This window comes from Mytilus galloprovincialis, chromosome 1, assembly GCF_965363235.1.
Source record: "Mytilus galloprovincialis chromosome 1, xbMytGall1.hap1.1, whole genome shotgun sequence".
In the NCBI taxonomy this organism is placed as follows: Eukaryota; Metazoa; Mollusca; class Bivalvia; order Mytilida; family Mytilidae; genus Mytilus; species Mytilus galloprovincialis.
The window spans coordinates 34,264,436-34,284,393 of NC_134838.1; the positions used below are offsets into that span (position 1 = coordinate 34,264,436).

The 19,958-nt window shown below is 31.9% G+C and overlaps 1 protein-coding gene across 5 annotated transcripts in view; it reads right to left on the bottom strand.

Annotated features, from left to right (window-relative positions):
- The window catches only part of LOC143072280 (uncharacterized), a 63,452-nt gene that overhangs the window by 40,308 nt on the left and 3,186 nt on the right, over positions 1-19,958 (bottom strand). For 4 of the 5 annotated variants that reach the window (XR_012977135.1, XM_076247156.1, XM_076247188.1 and 1 more), the window contains exon 2: positions 10,236-10,288. The gene's annotated coding sequence lies outside the window, so the exon portion shown is untranslated. Of the gene's footprint in view, positions 1-8,690; positions 8,774-10,235; positions 10,289-19,958 lie in introns of those variants that run through there. The other variant, XM_076247149.1, reaches the window with a different exon arrangement.

Genomic DNA, 19,958 nt, shown 5'->3' on the forward strand with positions numbered 1-19,958 from the left:
TTTCTATTTTTAACCATGGTGGCCATGTTGGTTGGTTTGGCAGGTCACCAGACACAATTTTAAAACTAGATACGGGTGCAATCAACAGTTTTTTTCTATGACGTCATATTTTGAGGGACCATGTATAAGTGACCCTTAGTGGTGGACTGATTAACAAAGATACTTGTATAAAACTAGATATCACTGGAATCAGAATGTTCTCTAGTTTATAATGAAATAAAAAAAAAGTGTACTTTTAATAGTATAAAAAAGTTTTATCCAGAGAGACTGGGAAAAACATCGCCTAATTTAAGCTTAAAAAACCTGAAATCAGGTCATGTGCACACCCCTGAAGACATGATACCTACACATTTTTCATAATCAAAATTGCATGAATTTCATAGATTTTTACCTGGTCTTTCAAAAAATTCATGCTTCAGGGTATGTTCGCTTGCTCACAAAAGAGCTACAGTGGCTGTAAATAGGTTTTCAATTTTCACTGCCAAAAAAGCAGACTGTTTACAGTGTTGTCTCCCCTCAAAACATGTATATTTAATCTAATTTTTTAAATTATTTTAATCATTCAACCTGTTTTAATTGAAGTTCATTAACATATTTTTACAACCAAATACAAAAAACATGATACTTTTTCACCAATTATGTTGATAAAAAGGGATTCCCTCCATGTCTATTTTTAGTCAGGGAATAACCCCTAGTTTATTATACGAAACTGTTTATAGTACCCTACCCAATGATGATTGTGGCCAAGTATGGTTAAATTTGGCCCAGTAGTTTTAGAGGAGAAGATTTTTGTAAAAGTTAACGACGAGGGACGACGACTGACGCCAAGTTATGAGAAAAGCTCACTTGGCCCTTTGGGCCAGGTGAGCTAAAAAAGAAGATATATAATTATTAAGATGTATTTTCATAAAATAGAGAAAAAAATGTGAACATTTAGTAAGTTTAATGAATGTAACTGGAAACTAACATTTCACCAGGACTTCTTAAGAAATGAAACTTTCATGATTTTTTTATCAAAGTCAAGTTGTATTGACAAATCTTGTTGATCAATGTTTTACTTTATAAGAGGAATGGAGTGGTAACATATCATTGACATACCTTTATAGGCTTCTGAAACCCTGAGATACAGAACTTAAACTAAATTAGTCAGCTAAATTGTGGGTCAAACAATCTTCCCATAGTTTGAAAATCAATTTTTTGTCACAATATAAAAATAAAATGTGATGAGAAAACATTGTACCAAAGACCAAAGAACAGGATGCACAGAGCTTAAATATTATCAAAATATACAGTTTTACTTGTTTATATATGCACAGGAATACCATCTGCCTTTGCAAAAAATAACAATTACATCATGTTTTCGTGTGAATGCAATTAGAACAGAAATGCAGTGATGAAAAAGTGTCAATAAAATTTCTTGGTTTCAAAATTATTCCAGGCTTAAGAAACCTTTCTTTTAAAAAAAATTGTGCAGGTTATTTTTCATAAGTATGAAAGGATTAACTGTTTCAAAAACAACATCCCTGCCAAATTCTAGTGCTCATGAAAAGAAATGTCACTACTTGAATAGTAAATTGTAAATTCTTAACCTGGAATAAACCTTCCTAGAGAAAGTTACATATAAAACGAACATCAAACATTTAAAATACAGTAGAATAAATAAAGTGTTAACATTCCTACCTTTACAGAAACAAGCAGAAAGGTGTAAAAACGTATTTAACATCTATATTGGATACACACCTTGGCCCCAAGAGAAAACATATACTTAGGCCAGCATAAAAACCATTTATCATTGGCAAATAAAACTTGTTGGCAAATCTTACTCCTACTTACCACATATTAAGTTCAAGTTTAAAGAAGTTTTAATCAGTATTTACTGAAAGTAAACAGATCTTATTGACTTAATTATTCATAACTATTATATTATTAACAGAGGATAAGTTTGCATACTTATATTTGAATAATGAAAAATTAATCTTAAAAAATATGTCCTCGATATTAATCATTGATTTACGATAACACATTCCATCTGGATTTGCTCGTCTTGGTCTTGAATTTTCTTTAATTTCCTGTCCTTTATGCTAATACATTTTTTTTTTGCAATTCTTTGTTCATTCAAAAGAATAAGCACAAAACTTTAAAGAAAAAAAATACTACAATAATATAAACATCAAGACACCTAAAGTCAGGGAGCAATGATTTACTGCAGTAACATTTAGACCAAGACATTTAAATCCAAGGAAGCAATGAATGCAGTAACATTTACATCAAGTCACTTAAAGACCAAACAGCCTAGTGTTTATGCGCATCAGCAAACGCAACTTGGTAGTGACATAAAAGCTCTATGACGTTAATTCTAGCAATGAAAAAACGTCAAAGTATAACGTCCTATTTTGTGTTTTTCATGGATTCCAACATAGTGTACGTTAAGTAGGTTGATCCCCTCCGTAAAACATTCAGTATGCCTTCGGAATATACAATTATTGTCAAGAATTTCTATAACGGCCAGGAAACAGACTATACGCTACATCACCCAAGAAAAGAGGAAATATTATGCGTCGCGCTAATATCCTGTGGAAATTTAACACAAATGGACACATAAGATACTACACTATATTTAACCTTCATTCTAATAAAAATAATAAAATATAAATTTTGATCTCGACTTTTTACATTTGCGCCGTTCTGCATTTCATTTTTTTTTTATTCTTTATCATGCATCGATTTTGTTATATTTGCGCCGATCTGCATTTCATTTTTTTTTATTCTTCACTTGCGTAGATTTTGTCTTTCATTTGCGCCGATTGTGTACATGTTAGGTGAAAGTTATTTTTATGCCCCATTTATAGGCATTATGTTTTCTGGTCTGTGTGTCCGTTCGTTCGTCCGTCTGTCCCGCTATAGGTTAAAGTTTTCGGTTACAGTTTTTGGTCAAGGTAGTTTTTGAAGCAGTTGAAGTCCTATCAACTTAAAACTTATTAAACATGTTCCTTATGCAATGATCCTCCTTATTTTAGTGTCAATTTTTCCAAAATTGCAAAAATTGAGTATTCACAAGGTTAGGCCAATAATCAATTATTCCTAGAAGTTTTGACATACTGGCAATGTATGCATGTAACTGATGTCTGGACGATTCTCGTAAAATAATGTCCGATCTTGCAATGAAGTTAAAAATTTATTTCTAAATTAATTTTTGAATTAAAACTTTTTGTATTTTATATTTACTGGCTCGTTTATTCAAAACACATGAGGTAGTAATAAAAGGATTGTATTTTAAGATAGATGTATAACGTTTTTAGAATCAAAAACTTTCATTCATATATTATACCTATAATTTTAATTTCCTTATATCTAAATATTCAAAAATAATGAATTCACAAACTTGATTCAATAATTTCTAAACGTTCGTCTTAGTCGGGAAAAATAATGGTATAAAGAAGTCCGTCCATACTTTTGCATGTCTGTCTGTCAACAGTAGTGAATGAGTTCGTTACGGCAAACTTCTGAAAAGAAACAAGCACATCTAGTCTGATATAGTCAAATACTCTGTAAGTTAACCAGTGCCATCTTTCATTTCTTTATTAATTTTCAATAATTTTGCTAATGAGGGACAGAGGACAAAAACAGACTTTTAATACAAAAGTGGCGTGAAAGGTTATTTCAAACAATTTTCCATTCTGACAGATGGTGTTTCTGAAGGTTAATATTGTGCCACAACAACATCATAAGATCTGATACTGATACATGCTTAATCTCTTGTATTATCAGATAATAAAGTAGGTGAATATAGTTGTTATTCTTGGAAATTAAAATGTGGGTTTCAAACGTCCAATTTGCGATTTTTTTCTTCTTCAAATAGTGCGCCAGCAAGGAAAGTTTGTACTATGACCTCAGATGCAATGTTCTGAAGAAAGACAACTCTTTTCTTCAAAACGAACGAGAAAAAAACATGAAAATTACTCATAACTTTTTTGAAAGGTCGGTGACATACACTTTTTTTGCTTTATTTTGAAGAGTACATATGGCACTTTCCTTCCTTAAATTTTTATGAAAAAAATCACTGGTAGATATTTTTAAATACTGGAAACGTTTTTCATTTTTACGTTTAATTTTTTGGCAGGAATGAAATAATTCATATTTTTAAAGATCTTAAGAATATGAGTCTTAAACTCTTGAACCTGTATTTGAAAGATACAAATCTACTGTTTAAAGTGAAACAAGAATTATGCTTGTAGGTTTGATATAAAGCATTTTTTTGAGAGTTTAGATAACAAGCAAATATAATGTTAATATTCGGGAAAACACGAAACCTAAGTTGCTAAAGTGACAAAACTAAGTCGGTGACCCCCAATTTTTTTAATCATATTTTGTTCCTCAAATCATGCAACACCTTCACACAAAATTTTAAGGAAAAATCAGTGATAGAAATGAATAGGCTGTTAGGTCTTTAAATTCAGGTAGCAATGAATAACTGCAGTACCATTTACATCAAGACAACTTAATTGAGGGGGGATAGGACCTTTATCGAGACTCCGGGATCGGGTGTTTTTAAGCTCAGGATTTTGGGTTTTACCCTTTCAAGATCGGGATTTCTTTTTTTCAAATTTCGGGATGTCCGGATTTAAAGGACTAGGTACGAAAATGCCCCGTTTTTGGCCCCCCTATTTTCTCATTTTTTTAAATTTTGCTTTGGAAAGCTACTCACCACATTAAAATATTCCCTTAGGTTTAATGTTTGTTTGGATGAACTTCAAAACCATTAATTTCAGAAAATGCGCGAGTTGAGGGTGGTAAAAGTGCATTAAAAACGCCAAAAGAAGCGAAAATAACGATTTTTGGCCATTGTTTCTTAAGATTTAATAGTGTGTGCCTATGTGATCTGGAAAAAAATATGGCGATTTAGACAGTAAAAACAGTTCTCATGACATTGGAATAAAAAAAATCCAAGGTCATGTTGGCGCAAGCACTAAAAAAATAACAATTTGTTGTAAAATCACTTGCAAAATTGATAATAATTACAATATTTGAATAATAACAGAAAGTTAACCCTCCTCACCTCATCCAGTTGTGAAAATTAGTGGTTTTGAAGTTCATCCAAACAAACTTGTTTTAATATAATAAGTAGCTTTCAAAAACAGAATTTGAAAAATCAGAAAATAGGGGGGCCAAAAACAGGCCTTATATTCGTGACATCAGGATTTTGTGTTTTTAAACCTGGGATTTCGGGATCAGGACCCCTCCTACCCCACTCTTAATTCAGGAAACAATGAATGTAGTAACATTTACACCATATGGGACAACTTAATTCAGGAAGCAATGAATTACTGTAGTAACATTTACTTTAAGACACTGAAATTCAGGGAGCAATGAACAACTGCCATATTATATTCATCAAGATGCCTGTATATAAAGAGCAATGAACTGCTGCAGTAACCTTACAACACAGTATTTCAGTGAAACATTATATTTTTCCTTATGATATATTGACTTGAGAAGGATCTTATTTAAGTTTTATGAAATATTTGCTTACAGAAATTAACAAGATTGCTACCTTGTAAACAAAGTCTCTCTACAAGCCAAATCAGATGTTGCTTGAGACACAAAATACTACAATGTTTACTTTAAATATATTCCATTGTTCATGATTGTATTAAACTATTATCACCAATTTTATCCACAGTATCTGCCAAAATTTTGTGTCAATAATTTCCCTGTTTTAATTTGTCAATATAAGTATTCACATTGAATTTCACTTTTATACCTAAGATTTATCTAAAGCTACTCACAGCATGGATCTTTTTTAAACATTCATCAGTTCACCAATTACAAACACTTGTGCAAATATTTTCTAACATTTTAAAAATTTTAAATTCCTCATTTGGCATTTCATCAAATGTCGATTGCTTCAATGTTGTGCTAATTAAATATTCTTTTAAAGGTCTAAATAAGAGGAGTGTTGATATAAAGATGATCTATGTATTATAGATAAGAGACCAAGTAACCTCATTTTAAATGGTCCACAGAATTCCTCCTGTTATTACACAGTTCCTACTGATCTGTACACCTTAATACTGATTTTAAATATTTAACACAGTACAAAAATAAACAATGATATAAAAACATATTCGGACAAAGGGAGTTGGTACATCTTAGTTCAAAAGTCTTTCAGTAATAATTAGGTTATCAAAATAAGAAGGCAACAACAAAATAATTATCATTTCTAGATCTTTACAAACAATTTTGAATAATCAAACACAATCTTGCATGTTGCAGTTTGATATTTGAAAATTCACTGTTAAAATACAATATTTTTCAATTTACTTTAAAAAAAAAAAAATTCTCATAGCTTTAAGCTTATTTAAATAACAAAACATAGGGTCCTCGCCTCCAAAATAATATTAAACACCTACGATAATATTCCTTTTTTCTACATGAAAGATTTACAAAACAAAACAACATACTCATCCAAGTGAAAAATCTTCATTCAAATTCCTCTCTATACCACATTGTAACTGACATACCCTCTCTCCAACAAATAGATGGACATATTGAATAACATCCAGTGTTCCAAGTGAATGAAACCATTGATTTTTAATTGATTTCTCAGGCGATGGAGTTTACTTTGTTGATTAAATTGATGGTTTTCTTTATATATGTTTATTGGTACTCATAATTTAGTTTGTTCATATTCCTTTGGCCTTACTGGTTTACAACAAATGGTCGATATATGAGGGTTTTGAAGGGGGTACTTCCTTTCTTTATTCTTTAATTCTTTAGACAATATTTCTCTATTTTTAATGTTTTTCCGCATTGTTCTCTATTTTGTTATATTTTAGAACCCCATTATTCTAGCTTCTGCATTTTTTTGCCTATGATTCTCTATTCACTCTTTTTGGGGCTTTCTCCTGCACATTTTTCCATTATTCTCCATTCTATAAACCCCATCCGGATCCTCATATATGCAGATGCATGTCACTATAAAAACTACTGTTATCAATAAAAGATACATGCAACCATGTGTTGCATATTGCATAATTTATAAGCAGGTTTATTTCATATTGTTCAAGGACATTCAAAATAAAGATATGTTTTATAATTCAAGTAAGACTTGTCTTTTTAAGAAAAAGAAAAAAAGATTTGTTGTTATATAAATAAAAATCCAGTACAGTACAGTACAGTAGTCTGGCAATTAAGATACCTAAAATGGTGACAAAATTATCCAGAATTTCATAAGACAAAAATAATAAGCAGCACATGATACACCCTTAGTGTGTATATTGAAGTTTTTGCAAAGACCAAAAGTAAATAAATTTGCTAGTACAAGAACATGCATAAAGATCCCAGTAGGTTTATAAATATTGTGTGACTTTTGTGTCAAATATGACTGTTTAAAGTCTGGAATTAACAGTTTTTTTTTTAAATCAAAAGCCTTTTTACATTTACCAACCACAATAACATTACTGAGTTTGAAGTAATTAAAATGTTTCAAGCATAATATAGCTAGTGCCTGACATATTAAACAGCCTTATTTATTTGACGATCAAAAACCCATAACTCTGGAATCGCATATCAGATCGAATGTTTTAAATCATAAGTTGTGTTTTTGTTCACCAATTCTGCCAATTATTCAAAGTTGTCAGTAAATCAACCCAAGCAACTTCTAGTTATGGTACAAATATGAAAAAAATACTAAGATTTGACAATTAAAGTCCCTTAACTCTGGGATAACAAAAACAGAAAATTAAAAAATCAAAATGGAGCTTCCTTTCATCAATTCCAACCATACAGTTTTGAAGAAAAAATAGCCTTTATTCAAACCATTTTTAAAAGACCCTAAATAACAGGAATGACAAATTCAAAGTTTTCAAAATCAAAAAGGAGCGTTTGACATTCATAAAATTTTGACATTTAAAGCTAGTGCTTCATTTGACAAATTAAAACAAGAATGAGTCAGTCCATAGTAAAAGGATGCCCCACTCACACTATCATTTTCTATATTTAGTGGACTGTAAAATTGGGGTCAAAACTCTAATTTGTCATTAAAATTAGAAAGATTATATCGATTGATTGTTGATGTTTTAATGCCACTTTTTAGGCTATTTCGTGGCAGTCAGTTTTTAATGGGTGGTATAAGCCGGAGTGCCAAGAGACAACCATAGTCCTTTGATAGGAAAACTGACAATCCTAGTCAATTAAGATTCTAGTGTAGAGTGCACCTGCAAGAGCTTGGTTTGAACTCACAACCTCAGTGTTGACTGTCTAGCGATTACAGTATTAGATCTACTAGATCATACTATAGGGAATACGTGTACAAGTTTCAAGTTGACTGGACTTCAAATTCATCGAAAAACTACCTTGATAAAACATTTTAACCAAAATCTTCAAACAGATGAACAGAGGAACAGACCAAAAAACATAACTACAAATTAAAAAAGTGCGAACAAAAATCAAGCAATTATTTTTGATGGTAGAAAAAATTGGACAAGAAGTGAGTTAAAAATATCATGTAAATTTTTACAAAGAAAACCTTGAAAAAGATATAACATTCTGTGTATGAACTTTAACATATAACAATGTAATTGAAATACATAAACATTTAGCAATGTAATAGAACTACATAAACATATATAACAATGTAATTAAAATACATAAATATATATACATGTATATATCAAACATAATCCACTTACCGAAACAAACAAAATGGTTTGCTGAAGAGATGAGAATGTTTATGTCCAACAGACTGACAGTCTAACCTATATAAACCCTTGATTATAAATACGATAGTCAGTGCAAAATACCCCTTAAAGGCAAGAATAACAAATAAACACTTACAATATCTAGATCACCAAACTTCTGATCTTCATCAAAGAAAGGCTTTGAAAACTATATCAACAATTTTAATTCAAATGATTGAGCTTTAAAGTTTACTTACAAAAATATTAACAAGGATTTACTTTATCAAAATAAAAATCCAATTATAAATTAGTTAAGACTCTATTATAACCTTTAAAGATTAACGACTGGATGGGTCAGAATATTCCCTTTACTTTCATGATCCATTCAATGTTGAAAAGGAGTCAAAAAGTCATGTACACTTTACAATCATAATTTAAACGGAATATACTTGACCTGCTACTGCTTATGGTATAAGGTATATGAGATACTGATTTTTTTCAATGCACCATGAACATCAAGTCAAGATCAGATGAACCCTGGAATAATTTTGAATTCTGGAAAATTGTTAAAAAATATATGATGAAAACTAAACCACCTTTGGAAGGTATTAAAGCCATTCTTCAGATACTTTCACTGCATATTTCAGCATGAACTAACTTCATGTACTTAGCCCCTTAACCATGCAACCAAATATGACCAATGAACCAAAAAAAATTGAGGTGGAGGTCAGATGGACATTTGGCGCCAGCAAACTAATTCAACCCCGCCACATTCTATATGTGCTGTATGTGCTTGTCCCAAGTCAGGAGCCTGTGATTCAGTGGTTGTTGTTTGTTGCTGTATATCATATTTGTTAGTTCATTGTTATGTACATAAATGATGTTTAAATTTAAGGTGTTCAATAAATCTGTTGTATTTGTGATCCATAATTATGAAATTTAAATTTAAAGGAGTTTTACGTTAATAAGCATTTTCACAACTCAGTCCATATACCTTAAACTTGAAAACTGATCTTTGACTAAATATACAATATATCTATGAATTCATAAAGCATGTAGGCATATCATCTTGATGCATAAAAGGTCTAACACCAAGTAACCTAAATATAACATGTATAAAGACCTCAGTATCGATGAACTAAATTTCTATATTGGCATTAATCCTGATGTACAAATGTATAATTCAACCCTCACCTTATTAGATATGGTCAGTTTATCTGAGATGTATCTACAGGCAAAACTATGTAAATCTTTTTTATTAATGTGGACACTGAGACTCCAAAAGTATTTTGTGTGGAGGTCAACTAGATGATTATTTGATCAAGTACAATCTACAGAATGTTAGAAGTGAGGCTCAATACCATCATCTAAATACTATTTGTATAATATCAGTACAAAAAGCATACACCCAAAACTATGCAATGTATAGGTTTTGGGTGTATGCCTTTTTACAACGACCCACACCTAAGAAATATTTGAAACATTAATCCACTGTATACATCTATTTTATGTTTGCCCATAGGATAAGCATTTGATGTCAGTAAAAAAAAACATTACCTTGTATTGTTCTCCAGGCTTGTTGTCTTTCTCAGCTTTCTTTTAAACAAAACCTGTAAAAATGAAATAAAACATATACTTCTTAAAGTTTATATCATGGTTATATGTAGAAAAAAATAACATATATATATTCACTGTTATATCAAACTATTTATTAAAATTTCACACTATAAACCAACGGGCAACATTTATTTGTTTTTTTTTAATCATTTGTTGATTAATGTATAGATCAGCAAATGAATAATCACAAAATGATGAATTTATAACTTTAAAATGTATCTGCTAAATTAGTGTTCAAGTATTACAGAAGTATAAAAATGTACAAAAAAGTAATATGAAATATAGCCACATCAAGTAGGCTTGTACATTCTTTCCATCTGTATTTTTCCCATAAACTGCAAAAACATGATCAATATCAACAAAACTATATTTAAAATGGTGTTGTTTTTCACATCTAACATCCAGTTGTAAATTTCAGACAATATTAAGTTATACATGTAGTTGTTCAAAAACAGTAATGAATAGAATCAGACATGGAGTAATGATTGAATAGATGCAGACATGGAGTAGTGATTGAATGGATGCAGACATGGAGTAATGATTGAATGGATGCAGACATGGAGTAATGATTGAATGGATGCAGACATGGAGTAATGATTGAATGGATGCAGACATGGAGTAATGATTGAATGGATGCAGACATGGAGTAATGATTGAATGGAGGCAGACATAGAGTAATGATTAATGGAGGCAGACATTGAGTAATGATTGAATGGATGCAGACATGGAGTAGTGATTGAATGGATGCAGACATGGAGTAATGATTGAATGGATGCAGACATGGAGTAATGATTGAATGGATGCAGACATGGAGTAATGATTGATTGGATGTAGACATGGAGTAATGATTGAATGGATGCAGACATGAAGTAATGATTGAATGGATGCAGACATGGAGTAATGATTGATTGGATGTAGACATGGAGTAATGATAGAATGGATGCAGACATGGAGTAATGATTGAATGGATGCAGACATGGAGTAATGATTGAATGAATGCAGACATGGAGTAATGATTGAATGGATGCAGACATGGAGTAATGATTGAATGGATGCAGACATGGAGTAATGATTGAATGGATGCAGACATGGAGTAGTGATTGAATGGATGCAGACATGGAGTAATGATTGAATGGATGCAGACATGGAGTAATGATTGAATGGATGCAGACATGGAGTAATGATTGATTGGATGTAGACATGGAGTAATGATTGAATGGATGCAGACATGAAGTAATGATTGAATGGATGCAGACATGGAGTAATGATAGAATGGATGCAGACATGGAGTAATGATTGAATGGATGCAGACATGGAGTAATGATTGAATGAATGCAGACATGGAGTAATGATTGAATGGATGCAGACATGGAGTAATGATTGAATGGATGCAGACATGGAGTAATGATTGAATGGATGCAGACATGGAGTAATGATTGAATGGATGCAGACATGGAGTAATGATTGAATGGATGCAGACATGGAGTAATGATTGAATGGATGCAGACATGGAGTAATGATTGAATGGATGCAGACATGGAGTAATGATTGAATGGATGCAGACATGGAGTAATGATTGAATGGATGCAGACATGGAGTAATGATTGAATGGATGCAGACATGGAGTAATGATTGAATGGATGTAGACATGGAGTAATGATTGAATGGATGCAGACATGGAGTAATGATTGAATGGATGCAGACATGGAGTAATGACTGAATGGATGCAGACATGGAGTAATGATTGAATGGATGCAGACATGGAGTAATGATTGAATGGATGTAGACATGGAGTAATGATTGAATGGATGTAGACATGGAGTAATGATTGATTGGATGTAGACATGAAGTAATGATTGAATGGATGCAGACATGGAGTAATGAATGGATGCAGACATGGAGTAATGATTGGATGTAGACATGGAGTAATGATTGAATGGATGCAGACATGGAGTAATGATTGAATGGATGTAGACATGGAGTAATGATTGAATGGATGCAGACATGGAGTAATGATTGAATGGATGTAGACATGGAGTAATGATTGATTGGATGTAGACATGGAGTAATGATTGAATGGATGTAGACATGGAGTAATGATTGATTGGATGTAGACATGGAGTAATGATTGATTGGATGTAGACATAGAGTAATGATTGAATGGATGCAGACATGGAGTAATGATTGAATGGATGTAGACATGGAGTAATGATTGAATGGATGTAGACATGGAGTAATGATTGAATGGATGTAGACATGGAGTAATGATTGAATGGATGCAGACATGGAGTAATGAATGGATGCAGACATGGAGTAATGATTGGATGTAGACATGGAGTAATGATTGATTGGATGTAGACATTGAGTAATGATTGATTGATTGGTGTTTAGCATCACTTTCAGCACTATTGGATATGATCAGTTATTTTTGGTGAAAGTTGAGTGCCAGAAGAGAACCACTGACCTTCAGTAAGATAAACTGTTATCACAGAGATATGTCTCGCTTTTTTGTAATTTTGATCATGTTGATAATGCAAATGTTGAAATCAAAATAGTTATACTTACATCTTACACAAGTTATGCAAATATTCAAAGTCAATGAACCATGACTGAGTTACATGGCTCAACAATCTCCATGTAAATGAGATGTGCCAATTCTAATACAACTGCATACCAAATGCCATTGACTTATTATAAGTCGTTACCTGCAAACCTAAATACTAACATCAACTTGTAAACTATGTAAAAGTTTCTACAATGTTCTAGGTCAATGAACCATGATGAGGGGTTGGGGCTATATAATTTCCATGGAAAGGATACTTGCAAATGCCAATAAATATGCATACCAAATAGCATTGACTTAACATGAGCAGTTCATCTTAAACTGATCTAATCACACAAACTAACAATGTATACCAAGATAAGTTTAAAAGTCATTAGCTAATAGCTATATATATATAGACTGTGACTGAGGACCGAGGCCAAATAGTCTCCATGGAAATGAGATGTGCCAATGCTTATAAAACTAAATACCAATTAAAAACCAATTGTTCAGAGAACAATTGAAGGTCTTTCCACAAGTTAAGATCTATTTTGATATTGAAATATAAAAAATCAGTTTAAAATGTTAGTTCATATGGCTTTATGATATATTAATATGAATTTAAAGCAAAGGTCAAAATCTAGAACGTCCTATTAACCTATGACCTTGACCTCAATTTCAAGGTCACAAACCAAGGACCTTAAATCAAAAGACCCTAGGTCTTTAATATGTTTGGTTAATGAGTAATATCACTTTACGCATAATTCTAAATGTAAGATGGGCAAAAACTCTTATTTATTGTCTGCGCACCCTTTCAACCAAAATATACAAGTAAGGATATGTCGCAACTAACAATTTATGAAAAATTATTTGTCGATATGTCATACGGTATTTGAAAATTAGTGAAAATAAGCCAAAATCAAAATTTAGAATATGACCTTGACCTTTGACCTTGACCTCATTTTCATTTTTATGGACCAAGGACCTCAAATCTAAAGACCCTAGGTCTCTATCACTTATGGTTTACCATTTAGAAATGCATATCACTTAATTCAATGGAAAAGGGGGAATAACTCTCATATGGAGTTTCCGTAAAGCTTCGGTCTAAATGAATATCCTAATCCTGAAGATGTAACGAGAATTTGGTAAAATAAATTTGTCGTAATCTTTAACGGTTGCGAAGGAGTAGTGGCCACAAGAAAAAGAGTATTTGGGGAGATAACTAGTACAACGTAAAGTATTTTGTTACGCAGTTGTAAATTTTTAAAGCGTATAAACTATACGATATCATATTCCAAATATCTAAGCGACATCTTTTGAAACATCAATACTACGTAAGAAAAAAATTAAGCGGAAGAAAAAAAAAAAAATAATAATAATAATTAAAAACCAATTGTTCAGAGAACAATTGAAGGTCTTTCCACTAGTAAAGATCTATTTTGATATCGAAATATGAAAATCAGTTTAAAATGTTATTTCCTATGGCTTTATGATGTATTTATATGAATGTAAAGCAAAGGCCAAAATCTAGAACGTCCTATTAACCTATGACCTTGACCTCAATTTCAAGGTCACAAACCACGGACCTTAAATCAAAAGACCCTAGGTCTTTAATATGTTTGGTTAAAGAGTAATATCACTTGACACGTAATTCTAAATGTAAGATGGGCAAAAACTCCCATTTATTGTCTGCGCACCCTTTCAACCAAAATATACAAGTAAGGACATGTCGCAACTAACAATTTATGAAAAATTATTTGTCGATATTTTTACGATATATGAAAATAGGTGAAAATAAGCCAAAATAAAAATTTTGAATATGACCTTGACCTTTGACCTTGACCTCATTTTCATTTTTTTGGACCAAGGAACTTAAATCAAAAGACCCTAGGTCTCTATCACTTATGGTTTACAAGTTAGAAATGCAAATCACTTATATCATATGCATAAGGGGAAATAACTCTCTTATGGAGTCTCTGGAAAGCTTCGGTCCAAATGAATTGCCTAATCCTTAAGATATTACGAGCAATTTGGTAAAATAAATTTGTCGTAATCTTTTACGGTTGCGAAGGAGTAGTGGCCACAAGAAAAACAGTGTTTGGGGAGATAACTCTTACAACGTAAAGTATTTTGTTATGTCGTTGTAAATTTTTAAAGCGTATAAACTATACGAAATCATATTCCAAATATCTAAGCGACATCTTATGAAACAACAATACTACGCAAGAAAAAAATTAGGCGGAAGAAAAAAAAAAAAAAAAATAATAATAATAATTAAAAATTAATTGTTCAGAGAACAATTGTAGGTCTTTCCATTAGTAAAGATCTATTTTGATATTGAAATATGAAAAATCAGTTTAAAATGTTAGTTTCTATGGCTTTATGATGTATTTATATGAATTTAAAGCAAAAGTCAAAATCTAGAACGTCCTATTAACCTATGACCTTGACCTCAATTTCAAGGTCACAAACCAAGGACCTTAAATCAAAAGACCCTAAGTCTTTAATATGTTTGGTTAATGAGTAATATCACTTTACGCGTAATTCTAAATGTAAGATGGGCAAAAACTCTTATTTATTGTCTGCACATCCTTTCAACCAAAATATACAAGTAAGGATATGTCGCAACTAACAATTTATGAAAAATTTTTGTCGATATGTCATACGGTATTTGAAAATTAGTGAAAATAAGCCAAAATCAAAATTTAGAATATGACCTTGACCTTTGACCTTGACCTCATTTTCGTTTTTTTGGACCAAGGACCTCAAATCTGAAGACCCTAGGTCTCTATCACTTATGGTTTACTAGTTGTAAAAGCATATCACTTGAATCAAATGAAAAAGGGGGGATAAATCTCATATGGGGTCGCCATATAGCTTCAGTCCAAATGAATATCCTTATCCTTAAGATGTAACGAGCAATTTGGCAAAATAAATTTGTCGTAATCTTTTACGGTTGCGAAGGAGTAGTGGCCACAAGAAAAACAGTGTTTGGGGAGATAACTCTTACAAGGTTAAGTATTTTGTTACGCGGTTGTCATTTTTTAAAGCGTATAAACTATACGATATCATATTCCAAATATCTAAGCGACATCTTTTGCAACAACAAAACTACGCAAGAAAAAAATTTAGGCGCAAGAAGAAAAATAATAATAATCAGAACAAAACCTATAGGTCTTTCCACGGAAAAGTGGAAAGACCTAATTAAAAACCAATTGTTCAGAGAACATCTTTTGAAACAGCAATACTACGCAAGAAACAAATTAGGCGGAAGAAAAAAAAAAAAAAAAAAATAATAATTAAAAACCAATTGTTCAAAGAACAATTGAAGGTCTTTCCACAAGTACAGATCTATTTTATTATCAAAATATTAAAAATCAATCAAAAATGTCAGTTTCTATGACTTTATAATGTATAAATATGAATTTAAAGCAAAGGTCAAAATCTAGAACGTCCTATTAACCTTTGACCTTGACCTCAATTTCAAGGTCACCAACCAAGAACCTCAAATAAAAAGACCCTAGGTCTGTAATATGTATGGTTAATGAGTTATATCACTTTAGGCATGATTTTAAATATAAGATGGGCGAAAACTCTCATTTATTGTTTACGCACCCTTCCAACCAAAATTTATAAGTTACAACATGTCGCAACTCACAATTTAGTAAAAATAATTTGTCAATATCTTTCACGGTTGTTGAAAATAAGAGAAAATAATCCAAAATCAAAATTTAGAATATGACCTTGACCTTTGACCTTGACCTTATTTTCATTTTTTTGGACCAAGGAACTTAAATCCAAAGACCCTAGGCCTATATCACTGATGGTTTACCAGTTAGAAACCTATATCACTTATATCAAGTGCATAAGGGGAAATAACTCTCATATGGAGTCTCCGAATAACTTCGGTCCAAAGGAATATCCTAATCCTGAAGAAGTAACGAGCAATTTGGTAAAATAAATTTGTCGTAATCTTTTACAGTTGCGAAGGAGTAGTGGCCACAAGAAAAACAGTGTTTGGGGAGATAACTCTTACAACGTAAAGTATTTTGTTACACAGTTGTAAATTTTTAAAGCGTATAAACTATACGACATCATATTCTAAATATCTAGGCGACATCTTTTGAAACATCAATACTACGCAAGAAAAAAATTTAGGCGGAAGAAAAAAAAAAAAAAAAAAAATAATAATCAGAACAAATTCAATAGGTCTTTCCACGGAAAGGTGGAAAGACCTAATAATCAGAACAAATTCAATAGGTCTTTCCACGGAAAGGTGGAAAGACCTAATAATCAGAACAAATTCAATAGGTCTTTCCACGGAAAGGTGGAAAGACCTAATTAACATTGGCCTACCTCTAATGGTTCCCCTTGAACTGACTTAATCACAAACTAATATGTGATAACTTACAAAAATTTTCAAAGTCAATGGACTAAGGGGACAGAGCCAAATTATCTCCATGGAAATGAGGTATACCATTGCTTATACACCTTTTACAACTGCATACCAAATATCATTGACCTACTACTTGTGGTTCCCCATTAACTGACCTAATCACAAACTAATACATGTAAAATAATCAAATGTTGTGAAGTCAATAGACCATGACTGAAGGGGCAGGGCCAAATAATCTCTATGGAAATAAGATGTGCCAATGCTTATACAACTGCATACCAAATATGATTGACCTACCATTTGTGGTTCACCATAAACTAGACCTAATCAAAAACTAATACATTGGTGACGCCGTCGTCGCCGCCGTCTGGGACGTAGGAAACAGCATACATATGTCTCGCTTTTTTATTCTGTCAAGGCGAGACAAAAACTGATGGAGTGATGAGACGAACCTCTTTCAGATGGATTTTTCAGTTTGTCCTTATGCTGTGGTGTTACATTACTGGGACAGTTGAGGAATTTCTAACATGTAAACCCTCCAAAATTCTTTATTTGCCAGTCCAACATATCCAAATGCAGGACATCACAATCTAGTGTTTGTCATTTGTAGCTGTTTGACATATTTAATTTTTATCCATTGCTGTAATTTGACATGCAAAATGGCTCTTCACATATATGGTTAAAAATTCTGAAAAGCAAATATTTATATGAGATTTAATTTTCCCACAATTTAGCTTAATCCTTAGAACCCTTTGTGATAAGGCTTCTATGTGAAAAATAACAAATTTCATTCAGTGATATTTTTGTAATTCAATTCATTCCAAACATATAGATACTTCTTAGTTATATTAACATTCATCATGGCTTAGTGATTAAACAATCTCATTCCTTACTTCGAGGACCATTCAAAGGAAAATTGACCCACATGCGACACAACCCTATTGTACTCAAAAGGCATTTCAACAGATAAATTCTACTTCTTTTCTTAATAAAATATTAATGTAAAGGACAAGGTACAATGTACGATAAGCATCAGCAAACGGCCCCTAATTTTCGTTCAAATTAGAAGTGACATGCCATGTATTATAATACTTTTTTTTTATGGTTTAAAACCTATATTTTCATGATTTTGGAAACATCAATAGATTTGTCAACTTCCGCTGATATTATATTTATACTTTGATGCTGCAAACACCTCAAGATTCGCTAAAAGGGCAGAGAAATTGCAGTTACAAAACCTTTTTCTGCATTTTAAACTATGAGCATACCTATGGCCCACAGTCAAATTTATATCTAACATTTCTTAAATATAAATGTTGATGCAGTTCAAATATCTAAATGAGCCTTAGGTACGCTTATACTGTGGATTCATTTATTTTCGTGGTTGTCAATTTTCGTGGATTAAGGAAAATTTGCATGTTCGTGGATATTTGATTTCGTGGTTTTGCAGAAATCTGCTTACTAGCCTATAGAAAATGTGATATTCGTTGAACATTTAATTTCGTGGTTTACCTGTTCCTACGAATACCACGAAAATTGGTACCCAACGAATAATAATGAATCCACAGTAGTTAAAAATTAAAAAAACGGTGAAAAAAAAACATCGTAGTTTTTCATTGAATCATCAAAACTGGGGACTGGAGATAATTTCTGGTATTCACTTGATCCGACGACAGACATTTCTTCATTCTATAATGGCTATTTTCTTTATGACGTAAATTTTACTTAACCAAGAAAGGAACACAGGATAGACATGATAGACCTGTATTTATTAGTATCTAAAGATTAAAAAGACTAGAGCTCAAAATGAGACTATTTTGGATTTTTTTCTTAGTTGCAAATGCCTTTGAAAGAAAAATAAATTCAAAAAGAAGATAAAAAAGTATTCAAAAATTCATTGTACTAAAAAAGGTAGCCTTACCATGCCTTCTTGTTTTTCAAACAGAACTTCCAAATTCTTAAAAATAAAACAGGGCTCTGGTTGCCACCTATGATATATATGCACATTTAAACTTATACACAAAGAACAGTAACTCTATCCTAAATTCTAACACTGCTATAGAACAGTCCTCGTTTACTCAATAAAACAAACAAAAATCTATACTATCCAACATTGAGATCTAAAAAATAAATTATTAAACATGAAATACTATTATACCAATTTCTCCTCCTATCCGAAATCATATTCCTGTAAATAAATTTTGAGCTGAAAAAAAACTACAGGCTCTAGTGATCTATTAAAAGGTCCAGTATTGATAATCTATTACACTGTGTACTTGCATCAAACTTTTCATCATGTGGGTTTTTATGATAGACATCAAAAACTAACATTAAACAGTCCATTAATACTTTTCTAATCGAAATGTTTGACTTGTTTTGAACATAAATAATGAGAAGAAATGTGTATGTCTGCCTCAATCAGTTGAGATTCCCCAGCCAGCCTTGCTTTTACACTGCATAGAACAAAAGGCATAATTTTTATAATTGACATTTATCACATTATATTGGTTTTGGCTTTAAACATTACAGAAGAGACATTATTTTTTTCTCATTGTTGAGTGCTGTGGCATTATCTGGTGTCAGTTTAATCCAATCCTTGACGGTGTTTACAAAGAAGGACCATTTTTCTACAGTCTTTGGTGGCTGGCTGTAATAGGTAAGTATGTTGTCCTGTCCGGGAGACAAAGACAGTCAGATTTGACCTTATAGCTGCTCTGCGTTGTCA